Source organism: Lactuca saligna, chromosome 8, assembly GCF_052625555.1.
Source record: "Lactuca saligna cultivar CGN05327 chromosome 8, ASM5262555v1, whole genome shotgun sequence".
Classification (NCBI taxonomy): Eukaryota; Viridiplantae; Streptophyta; class Magnoliopsida; order Asterales; family Asteraceae; genus Lactuca; species Lactuca saligna.
Window position 1 is genome coordinate 138,454,158 of NC_136424.1, and position 14,542 is coordinate 138,468,699.

Genomic DNA, 14,542 nt, shown 5'->3' on the forward strand with positions numbered 1-14,542 from the left:
ACTTATGAAAAAAGGATTTGGAGTTGTGAAATGAGAATGATTGGAAATGTGTTCAATTTGATCTATTTCACAAAAGTAAGAACCATAGGTAAACATTATGTGCATACTGAGAGCATGGGACAAGTGTAATAATTCAAGTAAGAAGTTGATTACCTGGAACGACAAATAATGAGTAATCGATATGGTGATAAATAAAAGGTGTTTTATTTATGCTCAAAGGTTTGAGGCCATATGGGATTAGTATTATACTTGTGTTTCACTTTGCATGTTTTGACTTCCAGAATAATTGAGTTTATTAAGAATAATCGAATTATTCGAACGGGCCACAGTCATTCATATGTTGGAAGTAGGTATGAATGAAGACTGTCGTGAATTTGTGTGTGGATTGTCTAAAAGGGTATTAGACATAAGCAAATGTTTGCTGCAACATTCATGAGTACTTATGAATATGAATTTGAGCATTGGATTAAACCCACGCTCACTTGGATCACTTCATGAACTGTATCACAAGTGATTGGTGAGACGATAACATCTTATATTCTTGAAACCGAGATGTGTGAGTTGTATCTTGCTAATCGGTTGCACATTGATAATATGTAAACGCACTAGTAACTTGGTGTCATAAAACATATTATTGTGTGTGATTCGGTGAGTGAGTGCAAGCAAGCATTGTATCAAAGTTTATCCGTTCCTTTTATCCAAAGAAGGATAAAAGCGATCTCTTTGGGCCCCTCGATGGTTTAGTGATGACATATGTAAATGCTCGGTCGGGCTAGGGCTAATTTGATTTGTTCAATTAGTCAGTCATCATAAATCGGAATTCGAGATATAGTACAAAAAGAATGATTAGAAATCATGTCTTACGATATCTAGAATGGAGGAATATATGATCCCTTATCTAAGGACACGCGTATCTGATAGGATCAGAGTTGACAGCGGCTTTGGAAAGCTACGATTGCAGATGAGGATCTGAAGTCATATGCAGAATAGTTATTAGACTTATCCAAGTGGGAGACTGTTGGATTAGTGTCTAAGTCCATAACTATTTTGGTATGTACTTGACCCGATGGTGCATGGTCCTTTTGGGTTGCCTTCACCAAAGCAACTTGATATGATGAATTATGGAGAGAAAGGATTAAATATGATTTATTAATATATTATGGGAATAATATATTAAAGGAGAAATCATATTGTTTAATTAATATTAGTCAATAATTAATTGGTAATTAGTTTTGTGACTAAAAGAGATTAATTAAACTTAAAGGACTAGAATTGTAATTATAAGATAATTATAATTTGGGCCATGGATTGCCTTATATTATAAGGTGGACGAATTCTATGGGGAAGCCCATATGAAATCGTCTAAGGCCTTAAAGAAAAGGCTCCATGGGTTTCTTAGGGCTTAAGCATCCAAATTAAGGTTTCCTTGTTAGATAACCCTAATATCCCAACTATATAAAGACCCCTTAAGGTTCAAAAACGTGGCTAATGATCATTCTAGGGTTTCACACGTTTTTGGGCAGCTTCAAACCTCTCTCCTCTTCATCCTCTTGCTTATGGTGTTTGTGAACCATTAGAGGAGTGACACTTGTGACTCTAAGCTTTCTAAAGTCAATACAAGGAGATTTGTGATTGCTATTGCTTCATAACAATCAAGGTAACATTATAAACTTATTCTCATGTTAATATGATTATTTGATTGCTAGAATTAGGGTTTATAGTCTTGGATAACTTGCATGTACAATAGAGAAACCTAGATCCAAGCTTTAGGGTTTGTATGAGCACATAGGATGTTCTTAGGATCAAAACCCATCAATAATGTGGGGTTAATTGATCCTTGATTAAATTTCGATTGTTTTAAGACACTGGTAAGAGTTGCATACCATGCTCTTGGTTCTTGTTTTAATCCATATACTGATTTATCTAAAATATAAACATGAATAGGATATTCTTCATTCACAAAACCTGGAGGTTGTTCAACATAAATTGTTTCTTGAAGTTCACCATTGAGAAAAGCACATTTCACATCCATTTGATAAACATCAAAATCTTTGTGAGCTGCATAAGCCAAAAATATTCGAACAACCTCGAGTTTTGCGACAGGGGTAAATGTTTCTTCATAATCGATACCTTCTTGTTGAGAATATCCTTTGACGACTAATCGTGCTTTATTTCGAACAATATTTCCATCTTTGTCGGTTTTGATTTTGAAAATCCAGTTTAATCCAACAATAAAAACATTTTCAGTTTTAGGAATTAATATCCACACCTTGTTTCTATTGAATTCAGCCAGTTCGTATTGCATTACTACAACCCAATCTGAGTGTTCCATAGCAACATTAATTGTCTTTGGCTCAATTTTCGAGATGAAAACATTAAACATGCAAAATCCTTGATGAGTATTCAATACCTCATTCTTTGCTCAAATTTAAGCTCTAGTCAAAACTCCATCTTGTGGATATCCAATGACTTGTTCTTTTGGATGATTGTTTGTCCACTTTTCCAACGGTGGATATGCTGGATCAAAGTCCAAAGGTGCATCTTCGTACATCTCTTTATTTTCGGATCCTAAAACAGAAAGAATATCATTTAGGACATGAAATTCATCATTTTGATCAAGATTTATAGTTTCAGTATCATCATGCTCCCCTCGACATAATTATCATTTTGATACTCCCTCTCCAAAACATCATTCATACTGCTCTTATCTGTAACGCCCGTAGATTAGGGCTATTCAATTTAGAGACGATAAGTGTCAAAAATGAATTTTTGATGAAAGACTATTTAGAATGAATAATCTTAACTAAGTTATAGTATATGTTACAAGGATTTCGTACATATAAAGAATGCTGAAATCCGAGTTATAACGAAGAAGTTATGACCTGTCGAAGTTTTGCGACAGAATCGGGATGACGTTGAATGACGTAAAAAGTGAATTTACGTTAGAGAGATATTAAGCCTTAGCGATCTAAATGAAAGTCGTAGAGTTCTTTAAATCATAATCGTGCATAAAAAGAACGTCCAAATCTGACTTCAGATGAGGAAGTTATGATTTTTCTAAGTTTCGACTAAGCGGTATCTAGCCCGAATACTTGATTTGAGAGCGAGCGGTTTTTAGCCGAAACAGTCTAAACGAGAATCGAAGATCTTGTTAATAGTAGTCCAACGGTAAAAAGACAGACAAAAACGGACATCGGAAGAAAAAGTTATGAATTTATAACTAGACCTAGCAATGAGGCGGGTTTGGAGCGAATCGACCTTAATCCAAACCCTTTTAACAAATTTCAAAATCTGATCCAAACCCGCTCCGTAACCCGCAGGGTTTTGAATAATCAAACCCATACCCTTATCCATCGAATTATCAAATATCCAAACCCGCCCCATAACCCGTAGTTTTTTGAATAATCAAACACATTTTACTTAAATCATAAAATCACATTTATTAAATAAAACTAAGTGTTGATTTAGAAAACACATTATGTACTCGAGGACTTTCTATTGGAATTAAAATCATTATTTTAGTTACTTCCGATTGGTTTTTGACCGTCGATTGTATTGATAGAGAATAGCAATTACAAATTTTCTTTTGATTGATAAATGACTTTATTGATTTATAAATGAAATTGGTAATTACATGATGAAATATAAATGAAGAAGTTATGACCTGTCGAAGTTTCGCGACAGAATCGGCATGACGTTGAATGATGTAAAAAGTGAATTTACGTTAGAGCGATATTAAGCCTTAGCGATCTAAATGAAAGTCGTAGAGTTCTTTAAATCATAACCGTGCATAAAAAGAACGTTCAAATCTGACTTCATATGAGGAAGTTATGATTTTTCTAAGTTTCGACTAAGTGGTATGCAGCCCGAATACTCGATTTGAGAGCGAGCGGTTCTTAGCCGAAACAATCTAAACGAGAATCGAAGATCTTGTTAATAGTAGTCCAACGGTAAAAAGACAGACAAAAACGGACATCGGAAGAAAAAGTTATGAATTTATAACTAGACTTGGCAATGGGGTAGGTTTGGAGCGAATCGACCTTAATCCAAACCCTTTTAACAAATTTCAAAATCCGATCCAACCCCGCTCCGTAACCCGCACGGTTTTGAATAATCAAACCCATACCCTTATCCATCGAATTTGCAAATATCCAAACCCGCCACATAACCCGTAGTTTTTTGAATAATCGAACACATTTTACTTAAATCATAAAATCACATTTATTAAATAAAACTAAGTGTTGATTTAGAAAACACATTATGTACTCGAGGACTTTCTATTGGAATTAAAATCATTATTTTAGTTACTTCCGATTGGTTTTTGACCTTCGATTGCATTGATAGAGAATAGCAATTACAAATTTTCTTTTGATTGATAAATGAGTTTATTGATTTATAAATGAAATTGGTAATTACAAGATGAAATATAAATGAAATGAAATCATGACTCTTAGGAGAAGACTGAAAGTATAGAAGTTGAGTCGTCGAGTTCTATATAAAAACAGTTTAGTATTTGGCCTTTTCTCTTTGGACTTCCAATTGGAATTTAATGTAAACTTTAGGTAATATAAAATATAAATGTATAATTCTAAAATTTATATGCGGCGGGTTATAAACAGAGCGGATCGGTGATGATCCATACCCGACCCTTTTAATAAAAGGGTTAGCGGGTACGGGTCGTTAACGGGTAAATGGATCAAAAACTATGCTCCAAACCCGTATAATTGTTAAGGGTTTGGAATGGATTAGGGTAGAAAACCGCTCCATTGCCAGGCCTATTTATAACGGAGTTTTCTTGTCCTGCCCTACTAAAAATAAATAATAAAAATAAAGTCAATATTAGCCGACGGAGTCTAAACGAAAGTTGTAGAGCGTAGTCTCACCTATGCGTGGATATAAAAAACGTCAAAAACGGAGTTCTTTTGAGGAAGATATGAAATTTTGAAGTTTATTAAATCATTAAAATATTAAATTTAATTCTAAATTTTGATATTATCCGAATGGTGGTGGGGGGGAGTCAGCGACCTTATCCGGGTTACACCCACCATACCTGGATTTACGCCCAGCATAAATCAAGGATCCAGCCTCCTATAAAAGGAATTCGAGGCTACCGAGTTTCTTTGCTCATTTTCTCTTCTCTCTCTCTTCTCTCATCCAGATCTACCGAAGAATACTACTTCTACAAGCCGTAGTGTTGTCCGATCATCTTCTGATCAAGTGAGTGTGTGGTGCTTTCTTCTAACACATAAATATAAAATATTAACTATGAAATACATGCTATGTGTTATATATTATTTTTTTCTATTTGAGATGGTCTTGGAATTGATGTTTTTATATGGGTGTTAAATGATTTAAATTGTGTTTGTATTTATATCTACAAAAAAATGTTGGGTAGAACATGGGTAGATGGAATAGTTCGTGATGATGTGACTTTGTACCTATTGAGTAAGCCTTGGTGCCGATGTGACTTCGTGCCTATTAAGTAAACCCTGGAGACTATGCGACTTAGTGTCTATCGAGTAAACCTTGGTGACGATGTGACTTCGTGCCTATTATATAAACCCTGGTGACTATGGAGTTAGCGCCTATTGTATAAACCTTGGTGACTATGGAGTTAGCACCTGATAGCTATGGATTTAGTATCTGATAGATAAACTTTGGAAGCAATGGACTTCGTGCCAGTTCCTTAGGTCAATCCTTTGGAATGAAGAATAAAGGATAGTGGGTTCTTAGGGTAAACCCTTGATAAAATAAACGAGATATGGGGATGGGCATTTGAGTTGATTGTTTGATAATTGAATATAATAAATGTATTATTGTGGATTGAAAACCCTATATGCTCACCAGGCTCCCAAGTCTGACCCTCTCAGTTTTCTTTGCATTACAGGTAATGGAACAAGAGTATAAATTGGTGGACTTGACGAGAGATTTTGGATTATAGATCAGTAGTTACAAATAACTGTTGTAAGGTCTGTATTGTACTGTTTATGCTTTTGGTCTGTATCGGAACATGACATCCCGAGGTTTTATTAATTAATGAAAATACATTCTCTTTGAGAAATATTTTATTAAATTTTATCATATTTTGTTTTGGGAACAAATTCCACAACTCTTTTAATCAAAAAATTACTCTGATTTTATAAAACAAACCATAAACAAATCGGTCTTTTCTGGCCGTGAAAATGGGGATGTTGTATTATCCCCCTTGAAAGGATGTTCCCCGTCAATAGTTGAACGTATTTTTAAGTGCCCCCCCCCCCCCCCTCCACTTGAGCATCTATCATACTTTCGCCATTAGTAGTTATATTTGATGTTATTGTCGAATCATCAGTATGTTTTGAAGATTCTTGAGTATGCTTATCTTCAGTATGGACTTCAGCATTTGCAGCTCTATCTGGAACACCAAAAATTAAATCATAATTAAAATCAGATAAATTATAACTTTTAGATTCATCATTTGATTCATTAAGAATTGGTTTTTGTTCGAAACATTTTTCAACTTCTTTCTCATAGTAATCATCAAAAGTGAGATTAAATGTCTCTTCAACTTTTCGTGTTTGTTTATTCAACACTCTGTATGCAACTAAATTATTTGAATATCCCAAAAATAATCCTTCATCAGCCTTAGCTTGAAATTTTGAAAGATTATCTTTGAGATTTATGATAAAACACTTGCAGGCAAAAACATGCAAGAATTTGACATTAGGTTTTTGGTTATTGATGATTTCATACGGAGTAATATTAAAACGACGATGAATGAAAGATCGATTCTGAGTAAAACATGTTGTCGAAACTGCTTCATGTAGAGGTTAAATTGTAAAAGTCGAATTGTGTGTTTGTTTAGTTTCACATTTTTAGTTATTTTACTAAGTCAGTTTTATGCAAAGCGTATTGTAATAGACTTAGTATATTTTTTGTACACTCAGGTCTCCTATAACTAGGGTCTGAGGATAGAAGTAGAGAGGACTTTAGCATTCGAGTATTCTTTCTGCTTAATTCTTGTAATCAGTCTTTATCAATATAAGATCTGATTAATATTTACTCTTCGTGTTCTTACTTTTCAATCACTCAAATCATAATTGCTTTCATAATCTCGATAACAATTCTCATCACTTCAGCCCATAGATATTGAGGAAGATTCGCATAAGTCAACATTGTTCTTGCTGCTTCATAAAGAGACCTATTCCTCCTCTCCACTACACCATTTTGTTGTGGTGTATATGGTGATGAGAAATTATGCGAAATTCCTTTCTCAGTTAAGAACGAATCAAGCACACTGTTTTTGAACTCTGAACCATTATCACTTTTGATTTTTCGATCTTTCTTCTTTAGACTTGTCTCAATTTTCTTGATAAATTCAATCATTGTTTGAGCGACTTCAGATTTTAACCTAAGAAAATACACCCAAGTAAATCGTGAAAAATCATCAATAATAACCAAAATGTATCGTTTCTTGTTGAGAGTTTCAACAGTTGATGGTCCACAAAGGTCAATTGGATGTCCTTGATGATGTTGTTTTCCTTGTTCGCAAGTTGCACATAAAGTATCATTGTTAAACTTTAGAACAATAAATCCTCGAACAAGATACTCTACAACCAATTTATTCATATTTCGAAAGTTTAAATGAGATAAACGTCGATGCCATAACCAGCTAACATCTGATGTAGCTTTCGAAAGTAAACACACTGAGGGTTTGTCGGTGATTGGTTTGATATCAAGAGTAACCATGTCACCGTGTCGTTTGGATTTGAGTAAAACTTTGTTAGTTTCAACATTCGAAATGATGTTGCCTGCTTCATTAAAAACCACTTGATTACCAGTGCCCACAACAAGTTATGAAATAATTATCAAGTTATGTTGAAAACCTTCAACATATGCAACTCTCTTAACAGTAAATTTCCCATTTGTGACTTTTCCATATCATTTCACCTGACACTTGTGATTGTTTCGAGATTTAACTACTCCTGCATTCTCCAAACTTCGATAATCACGTAAATTCTCCTTCTTGCCAGTCAAGTGACGAGAGCAAGCACTATCAATGTACCATTTATCATCATATTGTCTGTCACATAGAACCTGCAATTAATGAAAGAATTTAGGTACCCAAGACTGTTTGGGTCCTTGGTTATTAGCTTTAAAAACCAAGTGAAATGAAGAACCTAAAAACCAATTACAAACTTTTGATTTGAAAGTATCAATTAAGTCGACATCATTAGGTATAGGAGAAAAAATATAAGTTTTCGAAGGTTTAGATTTGTCACTTACATTCGCCTTTTTGTTCTGAGTTTGTGTCGCAGCAGGTTTGTCTTTTGAAATTGGTTTCCATGTTTTTAGAAGAATATTGGATTCTTTGGAAGAGGACCCTCCATTTGAAGAATCATTCAAATATTTCTCATATTCTTCACATATTTGTTGTTGGGAATACATAAGAGATTGAAACATCTTTCCTTGTCCTTCAAGCCAATGATCAATATTATTCACATTTGATGAACCCTTTGTGTATGACACTTTCGATTTCTGCTTCCCAGAAGGATTTGGAAAATTTGGTTTTTGAGGATTAAACTTTTCCGATTTCTTGGATTGATCATGCACAAATGCTTTATTGTCTACAAACTTTCGAACGTTTTCAGATTTTCGACCATCCTCAAATTTTCAAATATTTTCTAATTTTGGAACATTCTAAAATTTTCTAACATTCTCAAATTTTAGAACATTTTCAAATCGAAGAGTATTATCGAAATTTCGACTTGTTCTATATGAGAAAATCTGTTTTCATTGATTGTTGTTTTTGAATGAAAATTATTTTGTTGATCACTTAGTTGAAAAGTTTTTGAATTTGTAAACTTTACAGAATTATTTTGAGAATCAGATGAAATTGGTTGAGCGGGATTTTCCTTTTTAGCTGAATGTTTTGAAAACTTTGTTTGAACGATTTTGGACAACTCATTTTCAAACATTTTCTTGGTCAATATGTTTGATTCCTTTTCATTTGACACAACTTGCCAAAATAATTTCTTTCTTGCCTGTCTTTTCGAAATTCCTTTTTCCTTCGAAAATTTTTCAACACAATCCTTAAATTCGTTTGAATTAAGTTTCACGTTCTCATTTGTTTCTTTAGATTCTTTTTTCAAACGTTCTTTGTATTTTCTTCTATTTCAATACATTTTCGTTGTGGTTTTTGTCTTTGAAAAACATTTGAATTCTTTGTTAGATTATTTTCAACAGTGTTTTGATTTGAAAAGAATCCTTCGTCTGATGTTTTCTTGTTGTAATCTTCGACCATTTTGTTGAACTCTAGTTTGATGTTTTCAACATTTCCAGTAGTGAAAAACACTTGATTTGGAAATACAACATCATCTGTACACTTAAAATTTGGATACACCACTTGATTTGTTTCCAAATAATGGGCTTCTTTTTCAGATAAAACTTTGTCGAAATGTTCAGTTTCTCCAAACAGTTGATCAACAACAACTTGTGGAATGATTGTTTCTGTTGAAACAGGATTTTCAGGCTTATATTTTTTCGAAACTTGTTCTTCATCCTCATCATCACTACTATCTATTTGACTATCTTTAACACGTACATTTTCGAAATCAAAACCTTCCGAAGTTGATGGTTTGTCAGTGGCAACCTTAACCAATGAATCATTACATTTTTGTTTTCCAGTAGACTTATATGTGACATTAATGGTAGACAACTGTTAACAATCGACACTTTCCTCTTCCTCAATTTCACTGATTTCGCTAAAACTATCAGAATTATCATCGACATCAGTAAAATTAGATTGAGAGTCATGTTTCGAATTCTCAGTTCTTTTCAAAATTTTGATTTCTTCATTTTTGGTTAAGGTATCATTCACAATCTCAACAAGTTCATCAACATTTAAATATTCATCTATCTTAACAATACCATAAGCACATCAATTAAAAGCACATTATCGAATTCTGCTATGGTTTTCTCAAAATCATAAGACAAGCTATCAATTTTTTCTCTTTCAAAAGTTAGAAAATGTAATAACTTCCTATGTTGTTCTTTGGTAATATCAGACGAATGATGCAAAACAGTGAATTTAGCATATAATCTCTTTGCTGAATTATAGTAAATGTTTCTTTGGGCTAACAACATTTTAACATCACTGCTTAACGAATCTCTATCACACATGATATTTGTAATTTGTAATTCCAGATACTCTACTTTTCTTTGTTTCGAATCTAACAATTTTTGTGTCTCTTGCAATTGGATGTTTAGTTTCTTAGCTTCATTACTAGTAGACACCACAACTGTATCAAAGTAATCAATAGTATCATCAAATGCAATTATTTCAGAATCATAAGCTTGTAAAGGAATGTTAAAAGATTGAAGAATAGCACATACCTTGGTAGTCATTGGTGATTTGTCTACTAATTTGGTCATGAAACAGTGATCAATCACCTTTTCATTCCCATCTTCTTCAAACTGTGCAAACATAGCACCATGCGTCGTATTATGCATGTCTTCATCGTCAGATCCTGAAGACTAGATCTGATAAGTTCCATCCTCCTCACCTTCGCCTTGAGCAACCAAAGATAACCCCTTCGTCTTTGCACAAACTTCTTCCAATCTATCAACATAATAGGCTTCGTCCTTGACCCTATTCTTTTTCTCTTCTTTCTTACGAAGCATACAATCATTAGCTAAATGATTAGATACGTTGCAATAATGCTGTCAACACCCGAATCACCCTTGAGTTTCTTCTCGCTTTTGGCTTCAGTTGCTTCACCTCATTCTTCTCAAATTTATTCTTCTCCTCTCCCACAGACTTATTAGCAAAACTTCCTTTTCCATCACTCTGTTTCCCTTTAGGTTTGAAAGGTTTCTTGAAAAACTTTTTCACTCGATTGTTCGAGTAAAATGCTATCGCTTCATCATTAGAATTCATCAGAAAACCTTCTTCATCATAATCAACTTTCTCTTATGCTTCCTTTTGAGACACTTTCGAAACAAGAGTTAAAGGACATCCCAAGCTAAGTTTCAACTCTTCCACCATCTTGTTAACTTCACTTTTGTGAGTTTTCAGCTAATTATACAAATCATTCAAAGATGAAGTATCGAAACTTTGTTGATTCTTCACCATCATGCTAACACTTCTCCACTCCATACGAAGTCCCATCACAAAAGTAAGATTGAACTCCATGGATGACCTTGTGATTCCATAATGATTGCATCGATAGATCAATTCATTAAAACGATCATAGTAAACTTCAATAATTTCATTCTCTTTTTGTTTGAACTCCTTCAGTTGCATAAGACACTGCTTAACAGAATTAATCTTTCTTTTCTCGTTTCCCTGATACTTTTCCTTAAGAGTATTCAAGATATCTTTTTCAATTTTACAACCATGGATGTAGTTTTAAACAACAGGTGGCAAGGCACCTCGCAATTCTCTTAAACAACGTTTTTCATTGTTCTGCAGCCTGGTGGATTGATCAGAGATTACAGTTGTTTATCCAGATGTTCCGATATTTTGAACAACTGTGGAGGTTGAACAATTCCTGTGATGCAACTCCAGAGTTCTTCATCCAATCCGTTCAAGTAATCCTCCATTCGATCAACCCACTGATCATAGTACTCTAGAATCAACATAGGAATCTTCGTAGAAGATCCTAACAAATGTGAAAATGAAGTCATCGTGCTCATGTTGAAATTCGCCATTTTCATTTGGATGTGATTTATTAAAAAAACTTGAAGAAATTTGGAATTTGATTTATGAAATGATCAGAAACTCAAAATCGATTACTCGATTACACAAATCAAACGCATAATCAAATGAAAACTGAAGATCAAAGGTGATTTTTAGAACCTTACAATGCAGAAACTTTCGAGACAAACTTACGACTCAGAAACAAAAGATTCAAATGAAAATCAGATCTTTGCAGTATTGATTTCTGCTCTGATACCAATTGTATAAGAGTTTAATCGAGTATTTGAATCAAAATCGAGTAAAGATGAATACGATAAGTAAATAAGTTCTGGTTTAAGCTCTCATTACTTCCAATGAACACGAGTATAAAATGATAATAGAAAACTGGAAAAACTCTATCATCTACTCTATGTTCAGCTCCTATTTATAGGAGACTGAAAGTACAAAAAAAAATACTAAGGCTAAATATTTAAGCTTCGTAAAAACAAATGCCTTAGTAAATACATAATGAACATACGAAAAAGACAATTACATAGATTTCAACATATTACAAAAAAATTTGACTTTGCATCTTCAAACCAACATACATGTGATGATCTTCAAACTTAGATGCTAGATGATCAAAGTTTGTTGTTAAAAGCTTTTTAATATGTTCCTGAAGGATTTACTCCCAAATAAATACCTAAAACTTCTTTTATGCTCAAATGCAATTTTTCCCAGAATCCAACCAACAATATAAGATGATCTATAAATTTTGAGAAATTAGTTCATTTTTCTCAAATTATTATAATTATTGCAAGAAAATAGAGCAATAAATCATATAAAATACTTTCTGAGATTCATACATCCTGGATAAATTCATGGATGACCCTTATAGTTAATAAACATCTCTCTTGAAGTTTCATTAGTTTTTGTTACTTTTTTCTATGCTTTTTGAATGTCTTTATGCTTAACACAAATAAATCATAAAACCAAGTTCTGAGATCTTAAAAGAGCATTTAATAATTTTCGCTTCCTCTAGCTCACGTTTCATACCCAGAAAATATTTTGAGTATTTTTCATAGTGTGTTTTTATTTTTCCACGATTTTTGTGTTTATAATGGACTAAAATCGGTAAAAATAGTTTTACTCATCCAAATTTATGAAAGTTTACAAGAAAATCTTATATTACATTAGGATGCTATATAAAAAGTTGTACAATTTTTCTCTTCTATAAGCTATTTTTCTTCTATTTTCCTAAGATTAAACATTCATAAATCCAAAAATTGGACTCCACTAGTTACAAATGCATCTTGATATTTTTCACATATTATATATGCAACATCAAATAATTTTACAAAAATTTTCAGGAATTATCTTAACTATTTACTAATTATTCTAATTTTTATTTATTACACACACATAAATTAGGAGAATTAAAATAACATTTTCCATTTTTTCAAGTTATATTTGTTTAATAAAAGTGGAGCACCAAGTTTGGACAATTTTAGATATTGTTTTCTAATTATCTTTATTTTGTTAAAATAAATACATAAAAATCTTAAAATCAAGTTACACTATTTGAAAACCAGTTTTGGTACTGTTTCAAGATTATGTAGTTTGCTTTAGATGTCTCGTTTCTTTGGAGGTTTTGTTTCAGCCATTAGTTTTATTTTTTTGGCGTTTCATTTCGGCAATTGTTTTCTTTCTACATTTTGTTTATGCTATTAATTTTATTTGGACTTTACATTTCGGCAATTAGTTTTCTTTAGACTTTTCATTTCGACGATAGTTCTCTTTCGAGGTTTTGTTTCGGCTATTAGTTTCTTTTGAACGGTTCATTTCGATGATTGTTTTCTTTAGATGTTTTGTTTTGTCTATTTATTTTTTTGGACGTTTCATTTCAAAGATTTTTTTTTGACGTTTCATTTTTGCTATTAGTTTTTTTTTTTTAATGTAGTTTTCTTTGGAGAATTTGTTTCAACTATTAGTATTTTTTGAACGTTTCGTTTCGACAATAGTTTTTTTGGACATTTCGTTTCGACTATTAGTTTTCATTGTACGTTTCATTTTAAGGATGGTTTTCTTTGGACGTTTGGTTTTTAATATAGTTTTCTTTTTGACGTTTCGTTTTGGCTATTAATTGTCTTTGGACGTTTCGTTGATAGTTTTTTTTGGCTGTTGATCATTTATCTTTTAAACCAATATGTTTTCTTTATATATATTAAGAGATTCTAAATTAGTGATATAAGGTTACAATTTTTCATATAAATTTATTTAAAGAAAAAAACAAAACCCACTTGATTATTTTAAATTGTGAAAAAGTAAGTCGCAATTAATAATGTATAAATAATGGTTTCGAGAATTTTACAAAATATGAAATAGGAATGCAAAAGCAAGAATGGTAAAATTTAATATTTATTAGACCATGCACTATAACTTTGTAAAAAGCTGATGTTACACACCCAAAACTCCAGCATAACGTCGGAAACGTCGCCTCCGACTCTCGTTAAAGTCTCCTTGTAATGACGACGGATGACAACGGCCCATTTCTTCTCTCCTCTTCCTCTCATTTCTACTCTCAACGTCGGTATGACATCTGTTAAAGATCATCACTAGCCCAATAAAACGAATATTATTTAGAAGACTTTAGCTTGTTCTAGAATGCACTAGAAGATTCTAGAACATTATGGAATACTATGGAGGAGTGTTGAAGATGCCGAAAGATTCTAGAATACTCTAGAACGAGATGGAAGACCCTGGAAGGCTATGGAACATTCTAGAACACTATGGAAGACACAAGAATGTTTATACTTATCTAGGACATTATAGAACATTCTACAAACATATAAAAGCTTGTAATAGATATAGAATATGGTAGAT